Raw genomic sequence first — 15,987 nt, 5'->3', positions numbered from 1 at the left:
TTTCCCTGGAAACTCAAAAGTGATGGACCTGGATGCAGTTTCCTGACTTTGAAAATGTTTAAATATTAGGCAAAATTACTTAATAGAGGCAGAACATCACCTTTATGGTACCACATTTGCTCAAATCTAAAATGACCCTGAATTTAAGAAGATCCCCTCCCAACATGAGATTTTATACATGGAAAATGTGTAACTGTTATTTTCCATGTATAGAATCTAATTATTGGAGGGTCCTCTTTAATCTGGGCCCCCACCACTGCAAAGGGATAAGTAGTGGGGAGGCAGATGGTGTGAGGAGATCAAGCAGCTTGCCCCCTGTTTGTGCCTCCCGCCTGCCTGTCCCTTCTCCCCACCAGCCTGTAGCCCTCAAACCCTGCCAGCAGCCTCTGCTTCCCCTTTCCCCCCATAGTGTCACTTTGTGCTGGCAGGCTGCATTCCCATTCTAGACTGGGGCACTGAGCACAGCCCCTGTAGCAGCTGTGCACGCTGCTCACCACTGCTTGGGGCCGAGCTAGGGCTGTACTCGGTGGGGAGGAAGCGAGGCAGGTGGGGGACGAGAGGCTGCATGGCAGGGAGCTAAGGAAGAGGCTACAGGAGGGAGATGGGGTGCAGAGCTGGTGGGGGTGGGAAGGCACCAACCCTGGCTAGGGGCTGGAGCCTGAGGCACAGCAATTGCTTCCCAATTCTGAGACAAGGGTCTTTTTTCCTGGCTGTTAAATAGGAGGGGGAAGTCCTTGTCTTATAATTTGGTATTGCCATATTTACTTGATTCTAACAGCCTCACCGTGAGACCCAGTACAGGGGACTGCTTACATGCATATTCTCAAAGTTCAAACAACATCATACTGAAGCCTCTGTCTTTTCTGCAGCAAGCTAGAACTCTGGATTTGAGGCCACTCTGATGCCAAGTAGCACTTCTATGACAACCGCTGCATTTCAAAATGCAGATTTCCTGCTACATTGTGTTCTCAATATGCTAAAGTGCATTGTTATAGTCACTTCAGGTTCTCCGGGTGGGAAAGCTAGCACCAGGAAGCAGTGTGTGACTGTAGGGTGTCTCTGTCCACATTCAGTGCAAACTCAGATTGACATTAAATGGACTAGGTCTAGCTGGGTGGGTCTAGCTCAGCCAGATTTCCTCATGACTGGTGTCACTCTATTCCATGCTTCTCAAATGGGAATAAAAAATGTTTCCCATCTCAGCAGGGGTGTTTTGAGGACCTTTCTGACAGGAAGAGGGACCAAACACATGCCTTGAGAGGCAGCTTTACTCTCCCAACTGGTGTTATCCATTATTTCAGTCTATCAGCAGACAAAACGCTCCAACTGATGAAGGCATGTGCTTTCTGCCAGCATAATCACTCTTTCAGTGGTGTTGGAAACTCCCTCCTCCCAACTCTAAACCCAGCCTTCCCACCTGCTCTGCCAATGGAGGGGGAGCTGGGACTGTTCAAGCAGCTGTAGTAGAAGGGCTCCCTGACAGCACTGGCGAGGGAAGGGGGTGAGGAACTGGTGCTGACTCCTACAGATCCCCGGGGTTACAAGTAATTGTACAGGTGTTACACGTAGTACAGTGCTGCCAAAAAGGTACACTTAGAAAATGTGAATATTTTGTAGTACTTTTAATGTCTCTTTAGTGCTCCAAACAGTGTGAACAGCTGTACGCTCACTTTTTGTAGCACTAGTAGGGCATATTTTAATGCAGTGCCTGCCTGGGGCCTGACAGAACTACAACTGGGTTGTGAGCCTATTGTGACCTCAATTTTGATCCATTTTGAAAAATGTTGTTCGCTTTAGTAAGCACTTGAGTGCAATAGGCATAAAGTAATGAAAGCTTAATCATTATTGCAGCCTCTACTCGTCAATCTTTTCTGCAAAGCAAGGGGAGTCTAGCATAATGAGGGGTTGAGATTGGTGAGAATTATATTTAGGAACTAACAGGTGGTCGTAGCCAAGTTTTCCTTCAGAAAAGCTGATTTAGCTCTGGCAGAAGGGATGATTATTATTAATTTACAATTGTTTGCAGAAAGGAGGTGAAGCTTTGAATCACGTCTATTCTTTGACTAGCGAGGACCATCAAAAGGGCTGTATTAGATGCTCATCTAATACCACTGGCAATTGCCCGTTTAAGAAAGTTAGCTTCAATAGATACACTTTCTTCATTCACATTACAGAAAAACTAAACAGCAACTAATTTACGGTTCTAGAACAGGTCAGGCCCACCGTGTTAGAAACAGCAGCCTCAAATATAAGCTTGCTTTTAAAAAAAAAACCAAATAATACTCACCTCTCCTGAAAAAAACCAAACAACAACTTACCCTCACAGAGGGATGAGCCAGACCCTTGGCCCTGCTACTGAGCTGCAATGCTTCTGTACTGCACATCTGTGCTTGCTGAAGGGCTTGAAAGCTGTTGCCTTTCTCCCCACTGCTCCCCTCCAGTTGAGGCACCTCTAGTAATTATTGCTTATAAAAAGACAAAGCAGAGTGAGAGGCAGAGAGGGTCAGGCTGGGCTACAGTTCTCTCCATCAACAAACATTGAAAGGATTTTCTACAGCTGTAAAGTTGTAGATTTAAACATCTTTGTTCAGTGGGGAAAGAAGTTTGAGCTTACCTGAGAGATCAACTCCAGTCTTCCCAAGCATTGCTGAAGGACCGGTAGACTGTGAGACTAGATGCTTTAATGGAGAGAGCCTGGTCAATGAGCCCTGCCTATGCTGTCTTTTTAACTCTAATTAAAATCCCCCTTTACCATCTTATACATTTACCCTCACTCTCCTGTGATAGCACTTTCCTAGGTTTTAGACACTCTAATGTATTTGAGTCCGGACAGAACCCAGAAGATTTGGGGGCCAGTGGGCATAAAAGACCCTGAGCTTAATCTCTCTTTGCTAAAGGTATTGTTCACCAAATGAAAAAAAATGAAGGAACCCTCATTTCCGGTGTGAAAAGTGAGGATCCCACATCCTCCCCCACATTCAAAATGTTACTGTAATAGCCCTGAGCTCTCCTGTAATAGTACTTCTGTTGTTCAGCTGTAACTAGTCATCTAACAATGACTACCAGGCAGGACTAGACTGAGAACAGCCAAGTTCAATGATGGCTCTACTATTAGATGTTGGACAGGTCACCTGGCCTTGGTCTCTCTGCTTCCCTTTCAAGCTGTCTGCCTATTTAGAGCCAAGATGCTTTGCCAGGGATGCTGTTTTTGTGTGCAGGTTTTTAAGACCTGGGTAGACAGAAGCCTTGGCTGGGATGATCTAGTTGGGGATGGTCTTGCTTTGAGCAGAGGCGTTGGACTAAATGACTTCCTGCGATCCCTTCCAAACCTCAGTTTCTATTTTTTTTTATGATTTTCTGTGTGTGCACAGAGTATGTAGCACTATGGGCTCCTAATTTCATTTAGACTGTGATGCAAGCAAACTCCATAGCATTTTGGGGATGAAAAATTCCCAATTTTCACTCCTTTTCCAGTAGGTGGAGGTACCGATCCATTGTACTTATACAGAAAGCACACAGAGATGCAATTTGTGTTAAAAACTTAATAGAAAAATTCTTGACAGAGTTTTCTGTGTTCTATAGGTTTTTTCACAGAATTTCTCACTTAGATATTTGCTTTAGCTTAATGGAAGCTATTAAAAGGCACTTTCTGTTCATAAGACTCTATAAGATTTCTCTATTTATGAAACAAGGAATGTAGCCTAATGTCTGTAGAAAGAAAGGAATGTAGTCTATCCTAATGCATCAAGTTCTGTATATTTGCTTTCCTTGTACTAAGTATACGTTTAGACAAGCCCCTGTGTCGCTGCCCCCACCCAATGCACTAGTCATTTGGAAAAGTTCTCATTCAGTTATTTACACACACCCCCTGTGCGCTTCTGCATTTGCAAGAAATGACACTTCTTTAGAAAGTCTCATTTCAGTCTGCCCACCATATATTCTTCTTACCACCGTGTCACTTCTAAATCGGAGGCATAAGAGTAAAAAGTAGGGGTGCACCAATAAATATTTTTTGAGCCAATACTGATGGCTGATTATTAACAAGCCATATTGACCGATGCCAATCCAATTGCCAAGATGCATCCCAGCAGCTTGGAGAGCAGCATTGGGCTGGTAAGTCTGGGGGGAAAGGGGTGGGGGGGAAGGAGTGTGGGGGTGCAGATGGAGGCCCCTATGGTGACAGAGGGGCTGGGGCTGGGGCAGGTGTTGCTCAGCCAGGGCAGGGTGCAGGATGGAGCCTTGAGCGGCTCACTCAAAGGTGGGGGCAGGGGGAGCCAGCTGGCACACCCCGGGGGAGGCATAGAGGGGCACGTGCCCCCTAGATCTGTGTGCAAGGAGAGGGCAGGCTGCTGCTGCAGGTTGGGGCCAGACGCAGCGCTGGGCTCTTCCCAGTGTGGGGGCAGTGGGCTGGGGCTGCACTTGGGGCAGGCAGCAGTGGTGCTGGGAGGGGGGGTATGGGGTAGTCTGTGGACACCCCAGAATTCACCGTAGGCCACCCCTGAAACCCTCCCAGCACCGCCACCCCCCACCCCCGCATGCAGCCCTAGCCCTTGCCCAGCCCCCCTACCAGGAAGAGCCAAGCACTAGCCTTGCCCCATGCCAGCAGCAGCAGTCTGTCCTCACCCCCTGCACAGATCTGGGGGGTACGTGCCCCTCCATGCCTCCCCCAGGGTGCACTAGTGGTGGGAGCCACCCCCTTCTCTGTGCCCCCAGGCAATCCATTCACTGCTCCATCCCACACCCCACCCTGCCCCAGCTGGGCATTGCCTGCCCCTGTCCCAGCCCCACACCCTCCCTCACCACAGGGGACTCGATTTGTCCTCCCCCCAGCCTCTTCCCTCTCCCCACCCCTTTTCCCCCACAGACTTACCAACCGGACACTCTCCAAGCTGCTGGGCTATACGCATTCATCGGCAACATTATCAGCCACATCAGCCAAAAAAGATGATTGCCAATAATGTCTACTTTGCTTTTATTGGTGCCAATACAATATGAACCAATGTATCAGTGCACCTCTAGTAGAAAGCAAACCTGAATGTGTGGTTTCAAGAAAAAAAACCTCATGTTAATTCCACAGAGACTTTTCAGAGTTAGCTTGTTTGCTTTCATCACGCATTCATAGTACACATAAAATAGTTGCATAGGAAACTGTTCCTCCTTTCCCTGGAAGGCAGGCTCAGGAGTAGTGTGTCCAATTTGCACACCGGTGTGTTTGGTTTGGGGCTTTTTTTTTTTTGGACCATGACAGTCTCATTTCTGTATGGAAGTTCAAATATTGTATTCAAGCTCAATTGATAAGCAGAGAGAACTGAAATGTTGGTTCTTAAGTTTAAGATTTGTGAGAAGAAAATATAGATGACAAGCAGAAATTAGACAGAGAAGCAGACAATCCAGTTTAAACAGGACAGGATCTGATTGCATGTCATTGCTAACTGCAGGTGAAATAACACTTCTTTCTTTTAGTAGGATTGGAGTCTTATAGACATAATGGTCTAAAAATATGCGAGAGGTATGGGCTTTTTTGCAAAGGGAAGATCTTTTATTGGACCAACTATATAGGTGGGAGAGATGTTAGACAAGCTGTTGGGCACAAAATGCCCTTCTTCAGGTCAGAGAAAGCAGCACACATTTCAGACAGTGCTGCTTATATTGTTTTGGGGAGACTAACAGTATTTTCCTCCAGAACTGTATCCATGAGCATACTGTACCCTGTCCCAGTTCTAAATTCCTCTCCTTCTGGTACTTAAAACCGTATGTAGCATTTTTAAAAGCTTCTAAGGGACCTTTAGGAACATTAATGATTTGATGATTAAAGTCCCAGTCAGAAAAATACTTAGTCACCAACCCATTAATTGGCAATGTCAACTCTCAGGCATTGCCTCCCAATAGAAGCACCACTTGATATCGATATAGTTAACATATAACAGTACAAGCCTAGCATGGACGCAGCTACAGTAATAGCAAAAATGATTATATGCATCTAACCTGTTCACAAAAGGCAGCTGGGGCACTATACAATACACCCTTAAATCAGGTAAACCATAGTCACACTAGGAGGACACTAGTATATCAGTTAAAACAGTCTCAATTGGCTGTTAACTGTACAACAGCTGTGTAGCCTGGGCCCAAGTTTATCCAAGCACTGCATTAAAAATAATTCACATAGCATTGTAAAGCAACAGATTCCTTTATGAATAGTTTAAGACATTCCGGCTCCTCAGCATGAAATTGCAGTCTGGACAAGACAAGACTGTTCACAGAAGGAAAGAGACAACATTGGAGAGAAAGCAAAGTGGATTTTGGGTGGGAATAGAAAAATTGTTCTTAGTCCTCTACACTACATTTTCTTCTTTCCAAAGGGAGACCATACAGATACTGGGGTTCCTCTGCCAAGGTACTGGGCAATCTGGTCCCGATCTGGCACCTGCAAGCATCTGTACTGGAGTCAATGAGACTGCTTAGACTCCAAGTATGTGTGCGGTTGCTAAGCAAGAGCGTACAACTTGGCATTCATAGAAGAAGCAGTTATGGTAGCAATTACAGCACTCATCAAACCTTCAGTTCTTACAACTACCAAAATCACTCACTACCCAGTTTTCCATGTCTGAAAGATCAGTTCAATTAATGTTTGAAAAGTGCTTGATAATTACTGTTTACTCTGACTTTAAGTGGCATTCTAGTCTGTGGCCTAAGTGACAGTATTATATGAAGTCCTTTTAATGAAAGAATTATTCTCTAGCTACGTCTGACTTCCAGATGCTTCTGCAGTACTCCAGCTTAACCAGTCATTGTGTTGGGCTGGTCTTTCCCCATTTATTATCAATAATAAAAGGAAGGGACCAGGGAGGTTTTCTCCACTCTAAAAAAAATTGTACCTAATCTCATTTATCTATGCTGTGGTGAGAGATGCTCCCCCATCAGCCAAGTTTTATGGACTCTCTTCCCACCTGTGTGAACATTTTTGGAACAAACATTCGCCCCTGGTGCAGGGATGTGAGAATACAGTGGAAGGACAACATTATTGGGAAGCAGTTTCTCTTTGCATCACACTACTCCTCTTAGTCTTCAAGCACGAAGAAAAGCCCATTACGTTACAACTTCTATGTCGATTTTATAAGCATGACATTCATTTACCTTCTCATCTTGACACTTGTAGCATAGCTTCTGGGCAGAAGCTTATGGCTGCTGAAGACAAAAAAAAAAATAAAAAAATCAGTTTTTCAATGTGAAACACCACGTAAGAAAGGAGTCCCCTTGACAGAAAGGGTAATTCTGCTGTGAGCTTGCAGGCAGGGCTTTTCCTTGCTGTCAAGAAAGAACAGGGCATGAACCAAAGGTGCTATGGAAACAGAAAAATAGGGCTGGAAGGGACCTCACGAGACCACAATATGCAAAACACCAGCTCAAAGCAGTAGCACCCAAATGTTTGTCTAACTTGCACTTAAAAGTTTCTAATGATTAAAAATTCTACAAACTTTCTGGGGAATCTTTTGCAGGACTTGGCCATGCTCATAATTAAAAAGTCCTTCCCAACACACTCTAAATTCTCCCTTGTTTCAGTTTAACCTCACCACTCCTTGACCTTTGGAAAACAATTAATTGACAACCTCTTTATAACAACCATTTTGTATTTGGAGACCTATTAAATCTCCCTTCCCATCAACCATCTTCTTATCCCACTGTGGCTGCAGAAGCAGCTGGGAGCTCCAGCTTCTGTCATATACTTCATTTCCCCCTCCACTTCATTACTGTGGTAGAGCCACCAAACTGCTTTATTGTCAACCCATGGCTTGCACTAGTGCACTACCCGTCCCCAGCTACTTAGAAGTTGAACAGCCCTGCTTTAAAACAACTGCAATCCTACCTAGGCCAGGTTCATCCACAAAACACACTGCATACACCTGATTCCATCCTCCATGTCATGAGTGAACATGCTGACCAGTAAAGAATTTTATACCCACGCAGAAAACTAAGGATCACAGAGTATCCTTAGCATCTATCAGTACAATCACATTGGGCACTTAGTGGTTAATTTCTCAAAGAAGCAAAAGCAAGGGGGCAGAACCCAGTCCACCTACTGGGAACCTAGGTGAACTTACTGCCTGCTTGTGAGCCTATTCCATCCTAGTCACCTGTCTGAAAGAGCATTGACCTGCTATGCTTTGTAACAGGGCTTCATGTTAGCCTTAAGGTCACAGAAAGCAGAGAGCAGGATGAGGCTCCATCTACCTTTTGCACCGACTGTTTTTCAGGGACTCGAATAGAGTCCAATCGGATGACGCTTCAGTGCTGAAGTCCACTGCAGCATGTGTGCCATGTAGCATACAAGGGCTGGAAGCAGGGCTGCAAGTAAGGAGGGGAGGGGAGGGGAGGACCAGGCCAGGGCCTGCGGCTGGCACGGGTCATTGCAGATCCCTAGGACTGTGCTGCCCCAGCTGGAGCCTGGGCAGTGTGGTCCAGCAGGAAATATCCCCACACTGATAGCAGGGGCCAGGGGAATGACAAACCTGCATTGCCAAGTCAGAGTGAAGAGGGGAGGAGAAGAACGGAACAGCCGTGTGCCACCAAACCAGGGGGATGGGAGGTCAGGGGGAAGACGCGTGCTTTCTGGCTGTAGGAACCAGGAGCAGGACACAGAAGCAGCTATATTCGAGTCTGCCTCCCTGGGACAGGTAAGACTGACCCCTCTCCTTTCTTTTCTCCACTTCCCCAGCCCCCCACCCCTTGCAACACACCTCAGGGTACAGGGAGGTTTGGCCCAGGCAGGCACAAAACTTATTTATGCTTCTGCCCAGGACCAGCTCGGCCTGGCAGTCCCAGCCTGGGACCTGCACACCCACTGCGAGCTCTGGGATGGGAAAGCCCAGTTAGACCAGCCTTGTCATCAACCCTTGCCAAGTCCTGTGCCAGGTGTCCCCAAAAACACAGCGGGGCAGACCTCCCGTGCCTCAGTGCTGCCCCCTACCATGTCCTCTGTCCCAGGTGCCCCCAGTTATACCCAAACCTGGGTGTAAACTGGGGGTACTGCCCACAAGGAATCCTACAGGCTGGGGAACTCCCTTCTCGTCAGTGCAGAGGCAGAAAAGGATCTTGGAGTCATTACTGATGCCAAAATGAACATGGGACGACAGTGTAGGGATGTGGTCAGGAAGGCCAACTGTACCAGGAATGCCAACTACACTTTGTCATGCATCCACAGATGTATCTTGAGCAGCGGCAAGGAGGTGATCCTCCCCTTCTATGCGGCACTCGTCAGGCCACAGTTGGAGTACTGCATCCAGTTCTGGGCACCGCACTTCAGGAGGGATGTGGACAGCATGGAGGGCCACCCGCATGACCGGGGCAGCAGGGCAGACCCTACAAGGAGAGGCTAAGGGACCTGAACCTGTTCAGCCTCCACAAGAGAAGGCTGAGGGGGGATCTAGTGACCTGTTACAAACTAGTCAGAGGGGACCAGCAGGCATTGGTGGAGTCCCTGTGCCCCCGAGCACTACCAGGAGTGACTAGAAATAACGGTCACAAGCTGGCAGAGGGTAGATTCGGACTAGACATCAGGAGGTGCTACTTCACTGTCAGGGGGGCTAGGATCTGGAACCAACTTCCAAGTGAAGTGGTGCTGGCTCCTACCCTGGGGGGCTTTAAGAGGAGGCTGGATGAACACCTGTCTGGGGTCGTTTGACCCCAGTACTCTGTCCTCCCATGCCCAGGGGTCGGACTTGATGATCTGCTCAAGGCCCTTCCGACCCTACCAACTATGAAACTATGAAACTATATAAAACAGCAGCGGTTGCAGAGCCAGGGAAGTATTAACCTGGCTCCTGGTGGTGACATCTCCTCATTGAACAGCATCTTGCCACTGCTCTGCTCTGCACCACCAGAAATTTGAGCCCCATCCCTCCCTTCTGGCACCCCAGGGCACAAGCTCTAAGAGGTGTGCCTGTGGGAAGCAGGGATCAGAGTGGCACTAGGGGAGAGCTTCACTTCTGCCAGATCTACCCAAAGAAGTTGGCTACCACTAGTCTAAATGAAACTACCGTAAGTGTTTGGATCATCATGGGCAAAGATTAGTCCTCAGTGGGTCCATGTCTAATTGGGAAGAGGAATCAAGTGAGCTTACCTAGAAGTCTGGTCTGGATCCAGTATTGTTCAATGTCCTCATTAATGATTTGTAGGATGGGATTGAATGCACAATTAGCAAATTTGCAGATGACAAGAAGCTGGGCAGTCATAGACACTTTCATGGATTTTTTGAGGATTCAGAATGACCTTGATAAATGGAAAAATGGCTTGAAATTAATTGAATGAAATTTAATCAAGACAAGTGCAGAGCCTGCCACTGAGGACAGAACAATTGCATGAACACAGACTGGTGAATGACTGGCAAGGCTCCAGTACTGCAGAGAAGGACCAGAGTACTACGGTAGACCATAAATGAATCTGAGCCAACTGCTCTGAAGATGAGCCAAAAGCAGGCTTGAGTTGCAAAAAAGCCAATAGCTTTATTAATAGAAACATTGCTTACAAGTCAAGGGAAGGGATTCTTCCGCTCTATTCAGAACTGGTGAGGCCTCACTTGGAGTACCCAGTCCAGGTTTGGGTACTGCGCAACAAAGATGTGAACAAATTGGAAAGAGTCAAGAGAGCAACAAAAATGACTAGATGTTTCAGACACATGATTAGTGAGGACAGGCTGAAAGAACATGGATTATTAATCTGGAGAAGAGAAAATTGATGGGGAGGGGATGAAGATTTGAAAAGTCTTCAAACACTTGAAGGGGCATTATAAAGAAAATGGAGACAGACATTCTCTGTGCCTGCAGCAGACAGGAAAAGGAGCAAAGGTCTTAAACTGCAGTTAGAGAAATTGAGGTCAATTAAGAGACTGTCTCGCTACAAGGGTGGTTAAGCATTAGAACGTAGACTACCTAGATTGTGGACTCTCCACTTCTGCAAGTTTTTAAGAGCAGGATAGACAATCACTAGGATGGCTTAGAACAGTGATTCTCAACCAAGGTGGTGTGGCACCGTGGGGTACCTTGATATCCTTTCAAAGGTTTCACAGGGTGCCATGCAGTGTTAGCACTACTAGCTGTGCAAACATGATTCACAAGATAACCCCAATGATTTCAAATACGAATCCGCAATGTTAAAAAGCATCTGCCCTGTTGTGGTCTTCTTTGCAACAGATGAATTGTTCTATTATCTTTCTATAGTAAAAAAAAACAAGTGAAAATTAGAAGCTGGCATTTTCCAAAGAGTGCCTTGAGTCTAACAAAGTTGAGAACCACTGGCTTAGGCCCCTACCAGATGTGCAGGTAAAGGCACAATAGGATCTGATGCGCAATCCACACAATCACGCTTCCTGCCATGCCACACATGCATAGCAGGAGGGGGCATTGTGGGATCAAGCATCAGAACCCATTGTGCCTTATTGCCAGTGCAGGGGGAGCCCAGGATCATGATCAGCTGATAGGACTCCCATCCACGGGAGAGCATGGTGCGCCTCTACACCTGTGAGCCCTACCAGCTGCAGGCTCCCAGTCTTGGGGTGCACCTGGCCACACATTTAATTCATGGTGTCATAGGAACCAGCCACAACATTATTACACATTTTTTTGGAAAATAACTTTGTGGCTTATTCCTTGTTTTATGACACCATTAATGTGAGGCCAGGTTACAACTTAACATGAGATTAACTGGTCCCTTCCAGCCCTACTTTACTATGCTCATCACGTCAAGGTGACAGAGGACAGTACCCCATTTCTTTGTAGATCAAAACCACTTCACTGCAAAAGCTATAGCCACAGAATCAAGCCCTCTCCACAAAGCTAGGAGGTGACAGAGCTGAGACGGCCTTGGCTACTTTAATTCTCTCCCTTATGCATGTATATTAGGATACTTTCATTAATTACATGATTACATGCTGTTTTTCCACAGCCCCCCTGCCTGATGCAATATACAGAAGAACATATTTTTTGGGGAAGGAATAAAATTTTGTAGCAAATAAGACACTTCTCTGCAGGATCTTTGCTTCACTGGTGGCAGAAATTCTGTAGGACAAATCAGGAAATTAGAGGAAGGAGAATCATGGTCCAAGCAGTCAAACCCTGGAAATCTGTTTTTTAAGTTTTCATGTAGTGCAGTGCAAATCTCAAATTAGAATATGATCCTGCCACTAGGGACAGAGGGAGGGAGGAAGTCTTACTTTGCTAGACAGCAAAGAAACATTATAGAATCATAGTTGGAAGGGACCACAGGAGGTCATCTAATCAACTCTCTGCTCAAAGCAGGACCATCCAAGCAAAGGCTTTGTGTAGCCAGGTCCTAAAACCTCCAAGGACAGAGAGTCTACAACCTCTCTGGGTAACCTGTTCCACTGTTTTACTACCCTTCTAGTGAGGAAGTTTTTCCTAATTGCTAACCTAAACTTCCCTTGCTGCAACTTGAAACCATTACTCTTTGTTCTGTCATCTGCCACCACTGAGAACAGTCTAGCTTCATCCTCTTTGGAACAGCCCTTCAGGTAGTTGAAAGCTGCTATTAAGTCCCCCTGCACTCTTCTCTTCTCCAGACTAAAGCCCAGTTCCCTCAGCCTCTCTTTAGAAGTCATGCTCCCCAAGCCCCTAACCATTTTCATTTCCCACCACTGGACTGTCTCCAATTTGTCCATATCCTTTCTGTGTGGGGGGGGCCCCAAAGCTAGACACAGTACTCCAGATGTGGCCTCACTGGTGCAGAATAAAGGGGAATAATCACTTCTCTTGATTTTCTGGCAACGCTTCTACTAACGCAGTCCAGTATGTCATTAGCCTTCTACACAACAAGGACACACCATTGGCTCACATTCAGCATGTTGTCCACTGTAACCCCCAGATGCCTTTGAGCAGAGCTGCTGCTTAGTTATTCAGTCCCCACCCTGCCCTGTTCCAACCTCCTATACCAGGTCCCACTCACTGGGCTGCAGAGGTGGCTCCTGCCTGTGCTGGTCCAGCCAGGATGTAGTGCTCTTCCCACTGTGGGTGAACAGCTATGGTGGGGGAAGGGTGTACATGCTCCCCCCCATGCCCCACAAACACACACACACACACCACATACCCACCTTCTGCATCACATACCCACCTTCTACCCCTTCTGGGGCCTAGGGGTGGGGGCAGCAGGCCAGGAGTGAGGGGCACCAGCAGGGCTGGGAGGGTGAGGGGATGTGGGTTGGGAGTGAGGGGCACCAGTAGGGCCAGGGGGTCTGTTTTCCACTTAATTTTTTTACTGGGCTTGAACTGGCCATCAATGTTTACAAATGGGTCCTGGTGCAAAAAAGGTTGAGACCCACTGAATTAGACATTGAGCCATTGATTACTACCCTCAAAGCCTGATGATCCAGCCAGTTTTCTATCTACCATACAGTCCATTCATCCAACCTGTACTTCCTTAGCTTGCCTGGGAGAATGTTGTAGGAGACTGTATCAAAAGCCTTGCTAAAGTCAAGGTATTTCACGTCCACCAGTCTCCCTGCATCCAGAGCCAGTCATCTCATCATACAAGGAAATCAGGCTGGTCAGGCATGATTTGCCTTTGGTGAATCCACATGGACTGTTCCTAATCATGTTCTTCTCCTACAAGTGCTTAGAAATGGATTCCTTGAGGATCTGGTCTATGATTTTTCCAGGGACTGAGGTGAGGCCAGCTGGTCTGTAGTTCCCTGGATCATCCTCCTTTCCTTTCTTAAAGAGGGACACTATGTTTGCCCTTTTCCAATCACCCAGGACCTCTCCCAATTGCCATGAGTTTTCAAAGATAATGGCCAGCAGCTCTGCAATCCCATTAGCCAACTCTCTTCGCACCCTTGGGTGCATTGCAACCCACCCTATGGACTTGTACACATTCAATTTTTCTAAATCATCCCTAGCCTGTTTTTTCACCACTGTTTGCTGCCCACGTCCCCAAACTGTGCTGCCTGGTGCAGTAGTCTGGGAGCTGACTTTGCCTGTGAAGACTGAGGTAAAAAAAAAGGCACTGAGTTCGTCAGCCTTTTCCACATCATTTGTCACTAGGTTGCCTCCCCCCTTCAGTAAGGGACCCACACTTTCCCTGATCCTCCTCTTGCTGACATGCTTAGAAATCCTTCTCCATACCCTCCATGTCCTGCAGCTCCAACTGCGCTTTAGCCTCCTTCCTGATGTCATCCCTGTATGCCTGAGCAATACTCTTACACTCCTCACTAGTCGGTTGTCCAAATTTCCACTTCTTGCAAGCTTCCCTAAACTCGATCATCTCATGTTCACTGCTACCCAAGGTGCAACCCACTTACTTCTACATTCCCCACCAAATCTTCCCTGTTTGTGAGCAGCAGGTCAAGAACATGGCCCCTAGTTGCCCTCCCAACACCTGCACCAGGAAGCTGTCCCCAAAATCTTCCTGGATTGCCAGTGCACTGCTGTATTGCTCTCCCAGCAGACATCAGGGTGATTAAAGTCACCCATGAAAACCAGGGCCTGTGATTGGGAAACTTCTGCTACCTGTTTGAAGAAAGCCTCATCCACCTGGTCTGGTGGTCTATAGCATATACCCACCATGACATCACCCTTGTTGATCTCCCCTCTGACCCTAACCCAGAGACTTTCAACAGGCCTATCTCTAGTTTCATACTGGAGCTGTGAGCTGCCATACCGTCCTTTTACATACAGTGCAACTCCTCCTCCTCTTTTCCACCTGTCTTTCTTGAACAGTTTGTACCCATCATGACAGTGCTCCAGTCACGCAAGCTCCCATCAAGTCTGTTATCCCTATCACATAATAGTTCAATGACTGTGCAAGGACTTCCAATTCTTCCTGCTTATTTCCCAGCCTCTGTGCATTCATGTTCAGACACTTGAGTAATTAGCCAATTGCCCTTTTTCAGGGAAAATGAGAAGGCCTCCCCTGTTGCCCCCTCCTGCTTGTGCTTCCATCAGGCCACACACTTCCCTACTTAACTCAGGACTTTGGTCTCCATCCCCCAACAAACATAGTTTAAAGCCCTCCTCAAACACTGAACTGTTCCCGTCCAGATTCTGTTGGGAACGTTCTCTAGAGCAGCTGTTCTCAACCGTTTATATTCAGGGCACTCCTCAGAAAATGGCAGCTTGTAGCTTTCACTCATTTTTTGACTACAGAAAAATAATAGAGCAATTCTTCTATTGCAAAGAACTCAAAGACCACAAGAGGTCAAAATGCCTTTAAGACGTGAATTCCTAGTCATAATCTCTAGGTTTATCTTGTGAATCATGTTTGCATACCTAATGGTGATGCTGCCTGGCACCCTGCAACACCCACAAAGCACCGCAGGGTGCCACAATCACTGCACTAGTGTTTACAAACTGTTCCACCCAGGCTTGCTTCACTCTAATCCCTTTGGCCCATTCCACTGCCTACCTCCTGCTACTGTACTTCCCCTATCACTCCCCTGCTGCTCCCCACCCAGCCCACTGCAGTTTCTAACCCAAGAATTTCTTACCACAGGGGCGGACAATTATTTCAGGTGGAGGGCCACTTACCAAGTTCTGGTAAGCTGTCAAGGGCCACCTGGGTAGCCCCACCCCTTGACAGGTGCCCCACCCCTTGGTCACCATCTTGTGACCAGAAGTCCTACCCCTAACCCCTGACCTTTGCCACCAGAAGTCCCTCCCCTTGCCCCCAGAAGTACTCCTTTCAGCAAGGGGTTTTATCATCTTGGAACCATAAAAATACCAAATTATATTCTAAAAAGTGACCATCTACAACATTCATTAATTTGATTTTGAAAAATATTTTTGTCCTCATTTACATGTTTGTGTAGTGTACGTAGAGGTGACTGCACAATAACTTAAAATGAAGTCTTAAGGTATTGTGAGATGTGGGTATGGGGGGAGGGCAACCGGGGTTTGTTTATGGCAGTGCGAGGGGTGTGCATGTGGGACTCACCCTATGAACATACACACACACACACACACACACACACTCTGCCCCTGTGCC

General features: G+C 46.9%; 1 long non-coding RNA gene across 1 annotated transcript; it reads right to left on the bottom strand.

The window, feature by feature from the left end:
- Positions 1–2,003: 2,003 nt before the first annotated feature.
- On the bottom strand, positions 2,004–10,305 carry LOC112549594. Its single transcript, XR_003093084.1, has 3 exons — positions 10,118–10,305; positions 7,135–7,185; positions 2,004–2,465 (listed from the first exon to the last, which is right to left on the bottom strand). It is a non-coding gene; the product is annotated as an uncharacterized LOC112549594 (long non-coding RNA).
- Positions 10,306–15,987: the final 5,682 nt, after the last annotated feature.

The sequence above is a fragment of the Alligator sinensis genome, unplaced genomic scaffold (assembly GCF_000455745.1).
Source record: "Alligator sinensis unplaced genomic scaffold, ASM45574v1 scaffold544_1, whole genome shotgun sequence".
NCBI lineage: Eukaryota > Metazoa > Chordata > Crocodylia > Alligatoridae > Alligator > Alligator sinensis.
The sequence above is the reverse complement of the archived record's forward strand: the minus strand, read 5'-3'. Positions and strand labels throughout refer to the sequence as shown.